Source organism: Phyllopteryx taeniolatus, chromosome 9, assembly GCF_024500385.1.
Source record: "Phyllopteryx taeniolatus isolate TA_2022b chromosome 9, UOR_Ptae_1.2, whole genome shotgun sequence".
Taxonomy (NCBI): Eukaryota; Metazoa; Chordata; class Actinopteri; order Syngnathiformes; family Syngnathidae; genus Phyllopteryx; species Phyllopteryx taeniolatus.
This window is the reverse complement of record NC_084510.1, coordinates 13,778,431-13,794,544: the sequence shown is the minus strand read 5'-3', so window position 1 is coordinate 13,794,544 and position 16,114 is coordinate 13,778,431. Positions and strand designations below refer to the sequence as shown.

At 42.1% G+C, this 16,114-nt stretch overlaps 1 protein-coding gene across 11 annotated transcripts in view; it reads left to right on the top strand.

The window, feature by feature from the left end:
* Positions 1-16,114, top strand: part of dlgap4b (discs, large (Drosophila) homolog-associated protein 4b) — a 134,328-nt gene that overhangs the window by 27,068 nt on the left and 91,146 nt on the right. For 6 of the 11 annotated variants that reach the window (XM_061784726.1, XM_061784721.1, XM_061784731.1 and 3 more), the window contains exon 2: positions 3,355-3,408. The exons of 2 other annotated variants lie outside the window; for them this stretch is intronic. The gene's annotated coding sequence lies outside the window, so the exon portion shown is untranslated. Of the gene's footprint in view, positions 1-1,222; positions 1,307-3,354; positions 3,409-4,502; positions 5,736-16,114 lie in introns of those variants that run through there. 3 more of the 11 variants (XM_061784728.1, XM_061784722.1, XM_061784724.1) reach the window with 2 other exon arrangements.

The window sequence follows — 16,114 nt, the reverse complement described above, 5'->3', positions numbered from 1 at the left end:
ATTTCTTGCTGGAGCAGCCCCCCTGGGTTCACATTCAAACAGTCCCAAAGAAATTGTCATTAAGTGACTTTTGAAACACATAAAAGTGCCCTTTCAAGGATCAATAAAGCATTGATTGCATTGAGCCTTGGCTTTTATGCCACAAAGAAATGTTTGTCAGATGAAGTGAAAGTGTTTTTTGTTTTTTTTTGTCTTCAACTGTTGATTTAAATCTTAAACTACTCAAGGAAGTCTTAAGGTCCTTTCAGACGGCACCAACCCATTTATTGTGTACGTGCTGCCATTTCGCAGCGCTGTGCTGCGGAGGCTGGGGTCGCACAAAGTAGTCGACTGCCACTGTAGCAGGTATGCCCGAATTGAACATTCGGCAGTATTTTGTGATGACATCTCGGCGCATCCAATAGAAGAGAAGGTGCTGGAGTGATTTCAGAGTATATAACGAGATTTCGGTGGAGTTATTCAATGAAAACAGCAGAGAGGAGAAAATTGAGCATTCGTATAATAGTCTTCCGCGCTCTGGGATACAAGACAGATGGCGTACCGTAACAAAGCTGTCTACATGGAGCTGTAGCTCACTGACGACCCTAAACTACCAAAGATCCTGCCATGCCATTAGAAGCAGATGAACCCATACACTTCTTTTAGCTGCTCGATCGCTTAACACCCAGCGCCAAATATGCACGCTTGTGCCATGCCACTGTCATCCCTATCCCTGTGCTGTCCGGCGCCCTATCCCGCGGTCAGCGCTGTGCAAACATAGAGTGGAAGCGTCTTTACTCATTGGTGCTCACCTTCTTTGAGGATGTATTAAATAATTCATCCAATCACATCACATTTGTTCATCATTGACATTGTTGGGCTAGCACTACTATTGACGCAAACATTACTGTTCTGGGTATTTGTACAAACAATGAGCAATGGGAAGGCGAACCTCTAAATTTGAATGACCTTGAGGAAACAAAACTTTCTTACTGAAACAAAACCGTTTCTTACGTCTGTACATAAGAACAAGCATTAACCCTCCTTGAGCCAACACCTTATCGTGGTGGAGGGGTTTGTGTGTCCCAGTGATCCTAGGAGCTAAGTTGTCTGAGGCTTTATGCCCCTGGCAGGGTCACCCATGACAAATTGGTCCTAGGTGAGCGACCAGACAAAGCTCGGCTCAGAAGGCTCCTATGATATATAAAAACATTGGAAAATGTTTTCTCTTGCCCGGACACAGGTCACCAGTGCCCCACTCTGGAGCCAGGCCTGGAGGTGGGGCTCGAAGGCACCCATGAGGCCCGGCCGGGCACAGCCTGAAAGGGTAATGTGTGTCATCCTTCCCATGAGCTCATCATCTGTGGGAGGGGCCATAGGGGTTGGGTACAGTGTGAGCTGGGCAGTAGCTAAAGGCATGGACCTTGGCGATCCGATCCCCGGCTACAGAAGCTGGCTCTAGGGACGTTGAACATCACCTTTCTGGCAGGGAAGGAGCTTGAGCTGGTGTGTGAGGTCGGGAGGTTCTGACTCGATATAGTCAGGCTCATCTCCACACACATCTTGGGCTCTGGTACCAGTCCTCTCGAGAGGGGTTGGACTCTCTTCCACTCTGGAGTTGCCCACGATGAGAGGCGCCGAGCATGTGTGGGTATACTTATTGCCCCCCGGCTCGGCGCCTGTACATTGGGGTTTACCCCGGTGGACAAGAGGTTAGCTTGCCTCCACCTTCGGGTGGGGGGATGGATCCTGACTGTTGTTTGTGCCTGTGCACCAAACAGTATTTCAGCACATATTTGCAATAATTTGACAACTAACTTTTAACACGGAAAAAAGATTAAAATTTAAAGAAATACCCATTTAACCATTTAATATTATTACAAATGATAATATCAAATACTCCCTCCTCGGCTGAGGGCAAAATTATTGATATGACGCCAGAGAACTTTGAAAACATGCCAAAAATGTCCAGAACACAGGAGAGGAAGAAAAAAAATAAAGGAAAAAATAGAGAGAGAGAGAGATCAAGTTGTTGCTACTTTTGGTTTGTCCCATTAGTTGTCAAGTGTCAACAGCAGGTTACTCGCATGATTTGTTTGACAGTAACGACACAGTAATGTATTTAATGAATCATTGATGGAGTGTGTGTGTGTGTGTGTGGGGGGGGGGGGGGGGGGGGGGGGGGGGGCATATAAAATCTTGCCTAGCGCATCATATTGGCTAGGACCGCCCCTGGCTGTAACATAATTAAATGAGGAAAAAGTGACATGCTGCGAATATTTTCCTGATGCACTATAGCTGTACAATGCACATACTGTAGAATGTGTGTTTGAGAATGTTAAGCTGTTCACATTCGGACACAATGAACTTTCTGTAGCCCACTTCAAATGACCTCACACTAACGAAAAATGAACCTCTGCGCCAAAGTCCGAAATGGGGCTGAGAGGATAAAAGGTGGGGCATTTCGTTGCAAACCTCTGGGGAGGTCAGGTTTCTCTAATCAAGTGGAGGTCAGGTGACGGTCACTTAGGATCTCTGAACAGCTCAACTTAGTGACACATAAGCAGGTATATCACATTAGAATACCATCCACTGTTGTATTTGATTGCTGCCTCAATAAACAAATCAAATCATTTTAATCAGCTTTGCCCAGTTGCTGCAAGCTATTTTATTGATTGTCTAGTGGGACACCATTTCTTGCCAAAGAGCTTGCTGTAGTAAATTAATGCTGTTGAGTTCTTATCATGAACTGAGACTTGGAGGGGTTTAGTATCAATTATACTATGTATCTTTCTACAAAACTATTGTTAGTAAATAAAACAACTTCCTTGGTGAATAATTGATTTCTATTTCCACGTTATGCAATTCAGTGCTATTCTTACTCTGAGTTAGTAGTAGCAACAAATAATAGTCCATACAAGTGTACTAAGTTTAAACAGAATTTGCCTTTGTGGGAAGAACAAAGCAATTGTCTTGTTTTTCTGATTGATGCTACAGCATAGATAATATCCACAAGTTATATTTCTAGGGGGGGGGGGGGGGAAATGTGCCTGTCAATTACCTTCCTGATTTTTTTTTTTACTGCTTTGGGAGGAAATCTGAATCTAATCAACGTTGTATAATGAAAGTGTGTTATCAGTGCCTTGGTACCATTGGACTATCTCAAAGTCAGTAATTGATTTTGATAAATTAAGATCATATCGAGCATGACTTTCTCCATCAATGCAAATTAATATGCTATAAAAATAATCAGAATTAAAAGTGTGATTAACTTATCTTATATACTATATTTTTTTTAGATGGAAAAAGTCCAGAAATGTCATTTGCTATGAATGTGTTTGGTTTGATTATTAAAGCCGTTTCTTTGTGTTGCAGGATCTATTTCTCTCTGAGTTGGCTCTTTTCTGACCTGGGAAGCAAAGTAATAAGGTAGAGTGTGTTGATGTTCTATCTGGAGTGTTATTGTTTTGTTTTTCCACTGTGAATGGGACCATGCAAATAAGAGAGTGGGCGGCTCAGGGTTGTAGAAAGATATGAGAATCAGCTAGGGGAATTAGCTCATTGGCCACAGGGACATGCTGCGTCTTGACCTTGTCTTGTGTGGATTGAGCTAGCATTGATGGTGAAGGCTTTCAGACTCATCACCAGACAGAATATGTGCACAATGCTGTGGCAGGCATAACTTGTCCTTTGTTCAAGCTAATAAATCTCTCAGGACTTCTGTTTGCAGAGGCAAAAAAAAAATGATCACAAAGGAAATGTCAGCGTATCTGATATTAAACATTTCGAATGCAAGACGAGCACAATACTTTGTGTGGCATGGATGAAACGGCACTTTTGGTTATGCAGCCTGGCGTGCACAATGTAGCCTGCAGAGGACCCACCACTGATGGAACATGGTCGCAATGCACGAGTGTCCTCTGTGTTCTGTCCTGAGGAACAACAGTGGTCATTATTTCACACCAGATTAATTTCACTGTGTAAGCACTAGTCTGCAGCCTGATCCAGTGTAACTAAAATCTCAATGCACTTAAATGTGATATTTTCACATTGTTTAATCTTTAAAATGTCTGTAAAATCTAAGCACAAATATCTGGAACACGCATTAGGAGTTCATTAATGAGCTCTAGTGGTTGGTTTTGCCGTGTTACTCCGGCTTCCTCCCACATTACAAAATCATGCACGACCCTAAACAGAACAAGTGTTCTGGAAAATGGATGGATTCACTAAAGACTTTTCAGTAATGGTGTTTACCACTGTCAAAAAAACACATCCTTTTTTTTTTGTTGCATTTAAAACTCCTTGTTTAAAAAAAAAAAAAAAAAAACTTCTACAAAACAGTGACACATCCTACAGGTCATGTTGTAGCAATTTCATTTTATTTAAACCATGACCCTCCAATTCCAAAGTCCTTACAGGTGAGCTCCAGTTGCTCCTTATGATGACTGATTCCGATGGGCTGCCCTCCTATATGCCAAATCAAATCATTACTTGGCGAAATTTCTCTTCCAATCTTTAAGTGAATGTGATGCCTCGCTGAAGAAATATTATGCAGTCTGCAGTTTTATCTGGGAATTTCTCCCCCACTGAACATTGTGTTATCTTAATTGTCTTTTTATTACAGGTGTCACAGTCACAGTGCTCCTATGATAAGCTTAAATGTTGCCTAAAGAACAAAAGAGGTATTTTAGTGATGGAATGTTAAATAAAAGAGAATGCCTTGTGAGACACTGGAGGTAATGAGTGTTAATTGAATAATTTTTGTCAAATATGGATTCCTTAAGATCATGTGTGCTAGTAAATTCAGTAACTTGCAGAAATAAGAATAATTGCATAATTATTTTAAGAGTCAGCAAAGAAAGCAACTCATTTTCACAACCATAAGGTGCACTTAAAAGTCTTAGATTTTCTCCAAAAAGGACGGGGCGCCTTATAATGCGGCACGCCTTATGTGTGCACCGAGTTCCAAAATCTATAAATGTTGTTGTGTGATGAGCGCTCCGCTTGACTGACTGGGAGCATTTCCTGCCGACACGCTGCTTATATAGAGGAAGGTGGACGTGACTGAGGACAGCATGCGGACCTTGGTGGTCTGTCACACAGATCTGGACTTGTCTTGCAATACCAATGGGATTACGTTGGGGTGGCTTTGGCTCAGTAGTTAGACCAGGTTCGAATCCCTGGTACGACTGTCCGCATGTCGACGTGTCCTTGGGCAAGACACTGAGCCCTAATTTGCTCCCAGTGGGCCTGGCAGTGCCTCGCATGGCAGCAGTCGGCCATTGGTTTATTAATGAAAGAAAGAACAGCCGGGAGAAGAGTCTCTACCGTCACCATTCAACTGAGTGCAATAACTCGGAGCTTGCCATCATTGCGAGAGGTTTGACCAAGGAACTCCAACTGCTGGACATCAGTGTAAACAGGACGTTCAAAGTGAAATTGCGAGCGGTGGGCAGCCATGGATGACAGATGGTGAACACAGCTTTACTAAAACTAGGAGGCAGCGCCGTGCGAGTTACGCCACAATTTGTGAATGGATTGTGGATGCTTGGGCTAACGTGTCTGCTTGCACTGTTGTTCGAGCTTTCGTAAAAGCCGGCATCATTTCTGAGGAGCCGCACGGCAACAGGACTGACTCCGACAATGACAAGTGGGAACCTGGCGTGTTTGATGGAGAACTTGCCCAGCTGTTCATTTCGGATACAGAACATAAGGATTTTGATGGATTTGTGGATGAGGATTGATCAAAACATAACGTGAGTACATTGTTAAATACTTCAATAAAGTACAACCAAACACAGTTTTGCTCCCGCTGCCTTTTTAAAAATATTGTTTTAGAGTGCATGCATGGTACCGTATGTTTTAAGCTAGCGTATGTTTTACCATGCCTGCGCCCAATAATACGGTGCGCCTTACGTATGTGTTAAATACAGAAATAGACCCCGTAACTGAGACTGCGCCTTTTAATACGGTGCACCTTATGGTCTTGAAAATACGGTAACTAAGATTAGAGATGCATCATTTACTTCTGATCTCTGACAGTAGTCAGTACGTATCAGGCATTTGTCAGAACCAATAATGGGTCATCTTTCATCTTAACATGGCTTATTTCTTTGACTCTGTTTTGTTCCCATGCAGTAACCATTGTGTGCTTGTATGTGTGTAGTGTCCACTTTGTGTTGGCATTGCATTAACATGCTTTAATCCTCTGCATGGCTTATTGGACACAAATCCACCCCCAACCAAAAGCTTTTAAAGCTCCTGCTGTTTCATTTCTATTGCTACCTTCACATTCCATCTTAAACACCATGTTCATTGAACGTGACCCAAACATTTTGTCAAATTTGTGGGCAGTTACAAAACAGCTACTGTATTTTGGTATTTGCTCAAAACAACAGGTTCAATTTACAGTGTTGAAAATATTAAACAGAAAATACAGTGCTATAGTGAAACACTTCCCATATGAATTAATTTGTTCTCTGGAGTGAAGCTGAGACTGTGTGGAAGTTTTTTAAAGTAACATTTTAACATTGCTGATAGTCATAAAAGTGTGAAAATAAAAAAAAAAACAGCGTAACCACTCTTAAAGGTGAAATGTTATTAAATGTTGAATGTTATTGGACTATGTCTAACAACTGTCTTAATAACATGCCTGTGACATGCTTTTATCAAAATACCCCATGGATGAAATAATATAGAAACTTCACACACCCTATTTTGTGTTTTGGTGAATATTAAAGTCAGCACCCTTAATGATTGGATTTTCACTTGTGGAGGCAGCATTTAATCAGAAAGCAGGCCAAAATATACTTGAGTTAATGTGGCACATGACACCGGCAAACACAAATACGCTTCCCCCCTCGTCGACAACTTAGCCCAACATTTGAGGATAGGTCTGTTATCGGAACCTAACACTGTTAGCTATTGCTACTCTAAGCTAACACTGAAGCTCTGCTTGGCTTTTGGCTTTGACCATTAAACCATTTATTCTCTGCTTTTTCTCAGCTTTTCTAACATCAAACTAAAGCAGCCTGACGCCAGGAGTGAACTTTCTCTAGTATGTAACTAGTATGTGACATACTAAAATCCACTTTTACCTTTGTTATTTCATCCATCCATTTATTGTCAATTGTGTATTTCTATTAGGGTCGCAGAGGTGAATTGGATTCTATCCCATCTGACTTTGGGTGAAAGGCAAGGTACACCCTGGACCAAAGCCATAGAAAACAAAGTCTGGACAGTTACATGTGTTGGCGCCATATTGTCACCCAGCTTAACATAACGTCACTATGCAATGCAATGCAACACAATTGATTATTTCCATCAGAGGTGGGACGAAGTCCTTGCTTTGCAAGTCACAAGTCTTTTTCCTCAAGTCCCGAGTCAAGTTCCAAGTGGAGACCAAAGTCCAAAGCAAAAGTTAGCATTTTTATACACAAAGTGTCATGAAGTCAAATCAGAGGCCTGAAGAAAGACCGATTTTGTTACCTACTGTACATTAGCTTGCTTGCTAACTATTTGAATGTAATAAACAAAGCCACTCACTGCTTTGCACATATTTATGGAACATTGTTTGGAAAATTCTGGAGCCTAGCCTCATATGTTGATCAGAGTTTTGATGGGCCTTAGGATTTAATATTGGGGAGACTGCCCCCTTATAACTTTGGGCACCTGCCCCACCAAAGGTCTCTGCACGCCCCTCCTTGCTGGAATACCTCGCTGGACTGGTTACCAGCCAGTCATAGCGAACATCTACTGGAGACAAACAACCATTTACACCCACAATCATGCCTGTGGACAATTTAGTCTTCGCTTAACCTAACATGCATGTTTTTGGAATGCTGGAGGAAGCCGGAGTATACGGAGAAAATCGAAGCAAGCACAGGGAGAGCATGCAAACTCTAAACAGGAAGCTGAGACTCAAACCCAGAACCTTAAAACTGTGAGGCGGATGTGGTAACCACTTTAATCAACCATGTTGCCTGTCTCATCCATCCATCCATTTTCTACCGCTTATCCGAGATTGGGTCGCAGGGGCAGTAGCTTTAGTAGGGACGCCCTGACTTCCCTTTCCCCAGCCACTTCCTCCAGCTCTTCCGGGGCGATCCCGAGGCGTTCCCAGGCCAGCCGAGAGATGTAGTCTCTCCAGCGTGTCCTGGGTTGTCCCCGGGGTCTCCTTCCGGTGGGACGTGCTCAGAACACCTCACCAGGGAGGCGTCCAGGAGGCATCCTAAACAGATGCCCCAGCCACCTCATCTGGCTCCTCTCGATGTGGAGGAGCAGCGGCTCTTCTCTGAGCCCCTCCCAGATGACCGAGCTTCTCACCCTATCTCTTAGGGAGAGCCCGGACACCCTGCGGAGGAAACTCATTTCGGCCATCTCGTTCTTTCGGTCACAAGTGATCTCCAGTTCATAGCCGAGTGTGAAGCGGCTGGGATGAGAATCAGCACCTCCAAATCTGAGGCCATGGTCCTCAGTCAAAAAACGGTGTCTTGCCCTCTCCAGGTCGGGAATGAGGTCCTGCCGCAAGTAAAGGAGTTCAAGTATCAACCATGTTGCCTGTCTCAATTTATTTAATTTTAATTACTTTTTATTTATATGTGGAGCTCAAATCTATATTAATTTAGCACCGGTGGTTGATGTTCTTAGTGGCTGATGGATGCACTCTTGTCATTTATAAATCATATATCAGTACCTTTTGTAAGTCAAACTACCTAACATCATCGTTCCAATTAAATTAAGCTAAACCCGAGTAATTCTGTGGAACCTCAGAGGCAAATCCGTGGGAGATATTTTATCGGGAACATTGTGTCTCTTTGTAACTGTTTACCACTAAGACCCGCTTCACACAAACCTCATCACCCACGGCTGTAACCAATCTACAATGCACAATATAATTCTTTCAACAGAACAAGGAATTGTTTCCCTGCTCTTTGATAATATGAGGAAATCTAATTTTGTTCTCCCCACTCACTGGTTCTCATTATTAGAAACGTCTCAGTAGGTCGAATAGATTTCTCGGACAAAATGATGGCGACTGTGGCTTCTATTTTAATAAGTCCGCTACTGCAGCTCTTCAGGTTGGCTAACCCATACTGTAATTGAGCCTCAATCAGGTGGCAGAGACAGAAGTTTAATTCCTACCGTGATTACATTAAATGCAGAAGAAGCACTGATTATGTTTACATGAAGATGGTTTGGATTTACATGCTGTTCCTAACATTGTATATTACACACTGCTGCATTTACATTTTTGAGCCGCCATCCACGTGTAGTTGTAATTAATTCCAAATGACCAGACCATGGCTAGTAATGTTCCTACCTGGTTTTATGTGGGCATAATTACAAAGATGAACGTCTTGTGTGAGGCTAATTTTTATTCCTCAAATTATTCATTTATGAGCTCTCTCCTATCTCCCACTTTCAAAGACATTTATGGATATTTCTACAATATGACTGCTCTTCCTGTTATTTTTAGCTCCGCTGAGCTTCCAGTCATGGAAAACAAGTTGTACTTCACAGTGAAATCTAGCAGAGACATGGCTTCGGCAACCAGCCGACAAGTACATTTGGTGCACTGTATCACACTGATCCTTACTGGTGATGCTGGTGCAGATTTTTTTTTTTTTTTTATCATTTAGGTCTACATTTGTTGTTGCCATCACTTTGATAGACCTAATGCATAATTCATCAGTGTGCGGCATGTAATGACAGACTCAGGTCTCGGCATGATGTCTCACTCCTGCAGATACTTTACTTCTCGCTCCAAATTCTGCACGCTCACCTTCTCATCACCCTTAAATCGATGAATCTTCTCTCCTTGCTTTTCTTTACAGCAGTAGACAAGTCTGTCATTTTGCTCAACAACCTATTAGTGCACCAGGTCCTCCCATCTTAATCTTGAGTCTGTTGTTCACAACATCTTTGTCTTCCAGCCTGTTGGCGCAGGATGAACAGATGGAGGCTTATATAAGCTGCTCATTTTGATAGGGATAACAGACAGTGGTCATAGGAACTTGACAATGAAATTCTCCGAAGCAGACTGCTACATGTGATCAAATAAAAATGTTGTTTTCAGACTTGGTGACGCAGCATGTGGCTCATTATCCTAGGTTAGTTTTGTTTGCCCTGTTCCAAGTAACATCCATCAAGCCAGCCATCCATTTTCCCAAACGCTTATCCTCACGAGGGTCGCGAGCGTGCTGGAGCCTATCTCAGCTATCTTCAGGCGAGAGGCAGGGTACACCCTGAACTGTTCCCCAGCAGATCGCAGGGCACACATAAACAAACAATCATTCGCACTCACATTCATACCCACGGGCAATTTAGAGTCTTCAATTAACCTACCATGCATGTTTTTGGGATGTGGGAGGAAACCGGAGTACCCGGAGAAAACCCACGCAGCCACGGGGAGAACATGCAAACTCCACACAGGTGAGGCCAGATTTGAACCCGGATCCTCAGAACTGTGAGGCAGATGTGCTAACCAGTTGTGCACTGTTCCACCGATCCAATTCGCAGTGAGTGGTAAACAAATAAACAAATGTATATATGTGGTCACAATTCATCTCATGTTTAGTGTTAGTGTGTGTTCATCAGAAGTGTCTGCTCTATCCTTTCTCCCCTGTTCTTGCAAGAGGAAAATAAAAAAAAAAAAAATGTTTTAATTAAAAAAAAACTCTTGGGGCTCTAATTTTGTAGACAGCGCAAGGATCGCTAGCATGTTTGTTTGGCAGTTTGGAAGACGGGCGTACAGTCGCAATGAGGATGTGTCGTTTGACATCCGCCTGGCGCATGTGACAATTTAGTGACTGAAAGTCGGTCTAAACTTACGCCTGCTCGTGCACATCTAACTTTTGGAGCAGCTAGTTTAATGCAATTTGGGTGAATTTAATCGAGGTGCAGACAGACACGTGAGCTCCCAGACATTTGTGATGGATCAGATGTAGACATTCATAAATACGTGAACAGCGTGGATCGAACCATCTGAATGATTGTCGACATCAATTCATTGAAGGCATTATTATTATTATTATTATCTTTATTGTTATTATTTTTTAATCATCCCGCTGCCCGTGGCACAGCTATGGCGGGGACACACAGAAACGAACGATCATGGTGGTCTCCAAGTGCCCACTTCACAGCGCACGGCCCCCCTTGCCAACTTTATATCATTCGCCCTTGGAGGTCTGCCAATAAACGTACTTTGCGTGCGTTGCCCTGCCGGACTCAAGAAAATTAGTTTCTTCTTCCGCCATATCAAAGACTGTGAGTGCGCCGGTCGCCCACTGCATTTATAGGGGAGAGGAGCCGCTTCGATTGGACAGGATTGATGTTGGCTGCGTTGACGCCCACACCAGCGCAGACGTCCCATTTGTAAATGCGCTGATGTACGTCAGTCCACGAAATTACCAATATCAGGTCTAACCAACCTCCTCACAGTGCTTGATTTATATATACCTAAGTGTCAGTCAAATGTGTCTAGGGCTTTCAGAATCAGTAGTGCTGACCGATGTAACTGAAACCATACTAGCAATGCGACTTTTTCTTTAACCAATCACATGTCACATTCATCCTCCCAAGGCCAGCGAGCTAGCTCTGGATGATGTCGGCATTTTTCTGTCCTCTGATTTGTTGGTCAGAGTAAGCCAGGTTTGACTAGCAAAACAGATCTGTGGTAATCTGAACACATTAATTCATTTAAAAATCAGTTTCTCTGATAAGTAAGATGTATTCTACTTGGTCATATTATTAGATAAATATTCATTCTGGACTGCTCCAGATGATCTACGTGGCATAGTTGTATGCTGTTACTATATTGCAAATTTGTATAGTATTGTTTTATAAGTTGGGTAAATCCCCACTGGAGGCTCAAATACAAAATGCATGGTCCGCTACTCCTGCTTTGCATAGTTGTTTAGTAATTGGTCCACAGTACTGTGCCAGGACCATATATTATTGTTTTCCAGTCAGTCATGAAAAGCAAATCACATTAAAAAGTAAATTATGAAAGCCCAAAGTGGCAAGTATTTATTGTGACCTTCCGCTTACATGACACTTTTGCTTGTTACGCACCTAGTTATACATGAATAGCGCTGAATCTATCGCTTTGAAGTACAATTAACAACAAGTAAGGCAATATTGCAAATCCAAATTTAACAACAATGTAACGTTGCAGGAAGCTGCCACTCTTAAACCTAAATTTAATGGTATTCTTAACTGCTGTCATCACACTTGTCCTACTTTATTGTTTTATTCTGTCACAATATGTGCTGTGAAAGGTTTTGTTAGCACGATAAAGCTTCTTGTGATAGAACTTGGCAGTGGTATACAACTGCATCACATCATGATTCGGGAAAATTTGCAGTACACCACTGCAAACTACAAGTAATAAACCTATTGTTAGTTAATATCTCTCTGTCAGTGTCACTCAAAACTCAGCATTATTACATTTGTGTAAAGGCAAATTAATTGATACAACTCTTGTATTTTATATCAGGATAATGTGTAAGTAGTGATAATGTTGTGGCTGCACGGTGCAGGGCCTTCACATTGATGACATTTACCTTCCTCCCCATTGTTAAATGGGGGCTTGTTGCTATCTCTTCGAAATGAAGTACTTGGGTGTGAACATGTTTTTCTTCTAGCAAATTTATAGTGTCATAGAAGGCGGTCCTTGGATTTGGACTTGCCCTGTAAACAATGGCTAAGTTGACTAGTTTAGCGCTGGAACGCAACTGTTTGTGGTCAACTTGTCTATTAATCCTTTTTGGGAAACTGGACACTAAGCATTTGTGGCCTAGAAAAGCCTGTATTATGTTGTATATGGTGGCATGACACAACGGTTCAAACATTAATGGGCTATTAAATGAAACATTGTACTCTACTATATTTAATTGCAGCATGTTATAACCAGGCGGCACGGTGGACAACTGGTTAGCGCGTCTGCCTCACAGTTCTGAGGACCGGGGTTCAAATCCCTGTGTGGAGTTTGCATGTTCTCCCCGTTCCTGCGTGGGTTTTCTCCGGGCACTCCCACATCCCAAAAACATGCATGGTAGGTTAATTGACGACTCTAAATTGCCCGTAGGTGTGAATGTGTGTGCGAATGGTTGTTTGTTTATGTGTGCCCTGCGATTGGCTGGTAACCAGTTCAGGGTGTACCCCGCCTCCTGCCCGAAGATGGATGGGATAGGCTCCAGCACTCCCACGACCCTTGTGAGGATAAGCGGCTCAGAAAATGGATGCATGGATGGATGGATGGATGTTATAACCACACTGCCCTTTGCAAGTTAACAAGAGTGGGCATAAAGGTTTTTGCGAAATGATCTTTTAATTTATTTTATTGCTTTACAGGCTCTCATGGTAGTCACACTGATTGGGCCACTGGGTTCAATTGTAATAATTACCTGCTTGTGTTACAAGACGGATTGATTTCTCTTGTTTTCATTAGGCAAATAAAATGTGCTGCAGTTTGAATGTGAATGTGGAGAAATCCAACACGCTTAACCATTTTTCGTCTTCTGTCGCCTAAAAGAAGGGAAATAACCTTATTTGGAGTATTTTCTGGTGTAAACAGCATTATACACTTCTTTTTACAGTGGTACCTTGACTTACACGTTTAATCATTTCTGTAAATAAGCTCAGAACCTGATTTACTCGTACATCAAATACATGTTCCCCGTTGAAATTAATTAAAAAACCATTCATCCGTTCCAGCCCCAAAAAACACCACCATTCTTGTTACGTGATTTTAGTGAATAAAAATAGCACTGTATTGTATAAAAACAGAATAAACTGAATAAAAGACAATTTTAATAATAATAATAATAAATGAGGATTGGGCGGCACGGTGGTCAACTGGTTAGAGCGTCTGCCTCACAGTTCTGAGGACCGGGGTTCTATCTCCGGCCCCGCCTGTGTGGAGTTTGCATGTTCTCCCCGTGCCTGCATCGGTTTTCTCCGGGCACTCCGGTTTCCTCCCACATCCCAAAAACAAGACTCTAAATTGCCCGTAGGTGTGAATGTGAGTGCGATGGTTGTTTGTTTGTATGTGCCCTGCGATTGGCTGGCAACCACTTCAGGGTGTACCCCACCTCCTGCCGATGATAGCTGGGATAGGCTCCAGCATGCCCGCGACCCTAGTGAGGAGAAGCGGCTCAGAAAATGGATGGATGTATGGATGGAATAAGGATTGACTGGCGACCAGTTCAGGGTGTACCCCGCCTCTTGCCCGAATATAGCTGGATAGGCTGCCGCTCGCCCGCGACCCTAGTGAGGATAAGCGGAAAGGAAGATGAATGAATTAATGAATAATAAATAAGGGGAACATCCTCGTGAGTGACATTTGCATGTGAGCATCTTGGTGTGAGTTGTGGCCTCTAGCAGCTCCTTGAGGGTGCTCTCATTTTGTATTTTTGTGCTTTACTGTTTGTCACATTCAATAAAAAGGTGAAAGTACACCAGCTACTGTGATTGTCCTTGTCTACATGCGAGGGCATTACAGTACCTTAAGTGCTGCTTTTTTTTCACTTTACTCGAGTGTTGCTGTATCTGAAGCTGTTTTGGCTAATATTTTTCTGACAGAATAAGTGAGGAAGCAATCTTGTCTTTGTGGGTTTTATTACAAAATCTAAAGTCTTTGCAAAGAGAGGAAAAGCTACAAGTTTTACGAGTTGTCACCCCTTACTTAAGCCCAGACAAAAAGCCCCTTTGTTATATCAAAGTGAGAGAGACAGAGAAGGAAAGCAAACAATTGTCTATGTTCAGCTGCACTAGTAGTCACAACATAACTAGGAACAAGTATTACACACACAGAGCTAGTCGTCACAACATAACAATAAACCATGTGAAGGTTGTATAAAACTAATAGAAGTAATATTTGATATATATTAAATATGCATTTTCCAACACACAACTCATATTTTGGCTAGCGCTGCAAAGCAAAAAAAAAAAAATCAATCGATACCGATTATTAGTAGTTAAGAAGGCCGATAACCGATATTTGGAGCCGATATTCATTTGCAGTAAAAGTGTAAAAACTTGGCGTAAAAATTTTGAATAATACAAACACTTGGTTTAAACACTTTAAGCATGTATATTTAACCAAACAAAATACAAATATCTTGCAATTGTTCCTCCCATGCTGACTTCATCATTGCATGTTTTGCACACAGCCTTCCCTGGTGTTATTGGCTGATTGAAATACTGCCACACTGCGCTTTTAGACTTAGGTCCATTCATCTGCAACAAGGGTTTGAAAAAAAAAAAAAAAAGAGAACGTATTAAAGGTGGGCCATGCTGACATATGATCAACTTGCCATAATTTATTACAGCATTTGAGTAGCCTAAAGCATTTGATTAGCCTAAACTTGATTTCATTATTATATTTTATATTTTACCATGCAATAGCAGGGACCCTGTCATTTAAAACTATGTTGCTACATTATTAATGATTAATATGACAAAAGTTACATAAATAGCATAATAGTTGCTATGAGTGCGATAAAACTCGTGATAGAACACAAACAGCCTTTAGGGCTTTAATGAGCTCACACGGTATTTAAAATGTTCCAGCATTTTGGTCAGATAAATTACTGAATCACTGAATTTTACTTTCTCACATATATACTTCTTACTACTGTCACTAATTCTATATCAATATTATCAGCAGCCTTGTTGCAGAGATTGAACCAACTGTTAAACACTAAATAGCCCATAGAATCTCATCTTCACTTTAATTTTCAGGTCATAGGATCAGAAAGCTCAAAGCAACGTTAGTAGTCGTGAGTTGTAGAGTTTTTAATGAGTCTTTTACGCAGATTCATTGTATTCTCAACATAACACATATGCTCCCATTGAGTCTGCTCAGCATTTAGAGCAGGACCAGCGAGCTAATGTTACGCTAAAAACTAGTCAGCCTTCGTCTCAGCATACTTCCCTGCAACAAAACAAGACTGGGTTGAATTTCTTACTCTCTCACAATCACACACACAGGCTTCTACAATCACTGAACACGCCCTACGGTCCCCCTTCTTAAAAAGGCGGACCACCACCCCAGTCTGCCAATCCAGAGGCACTGTCCCCGATGTCCACGCAATGTTGCAGAGGCGTGTCAACCAGGACAGCACCACAA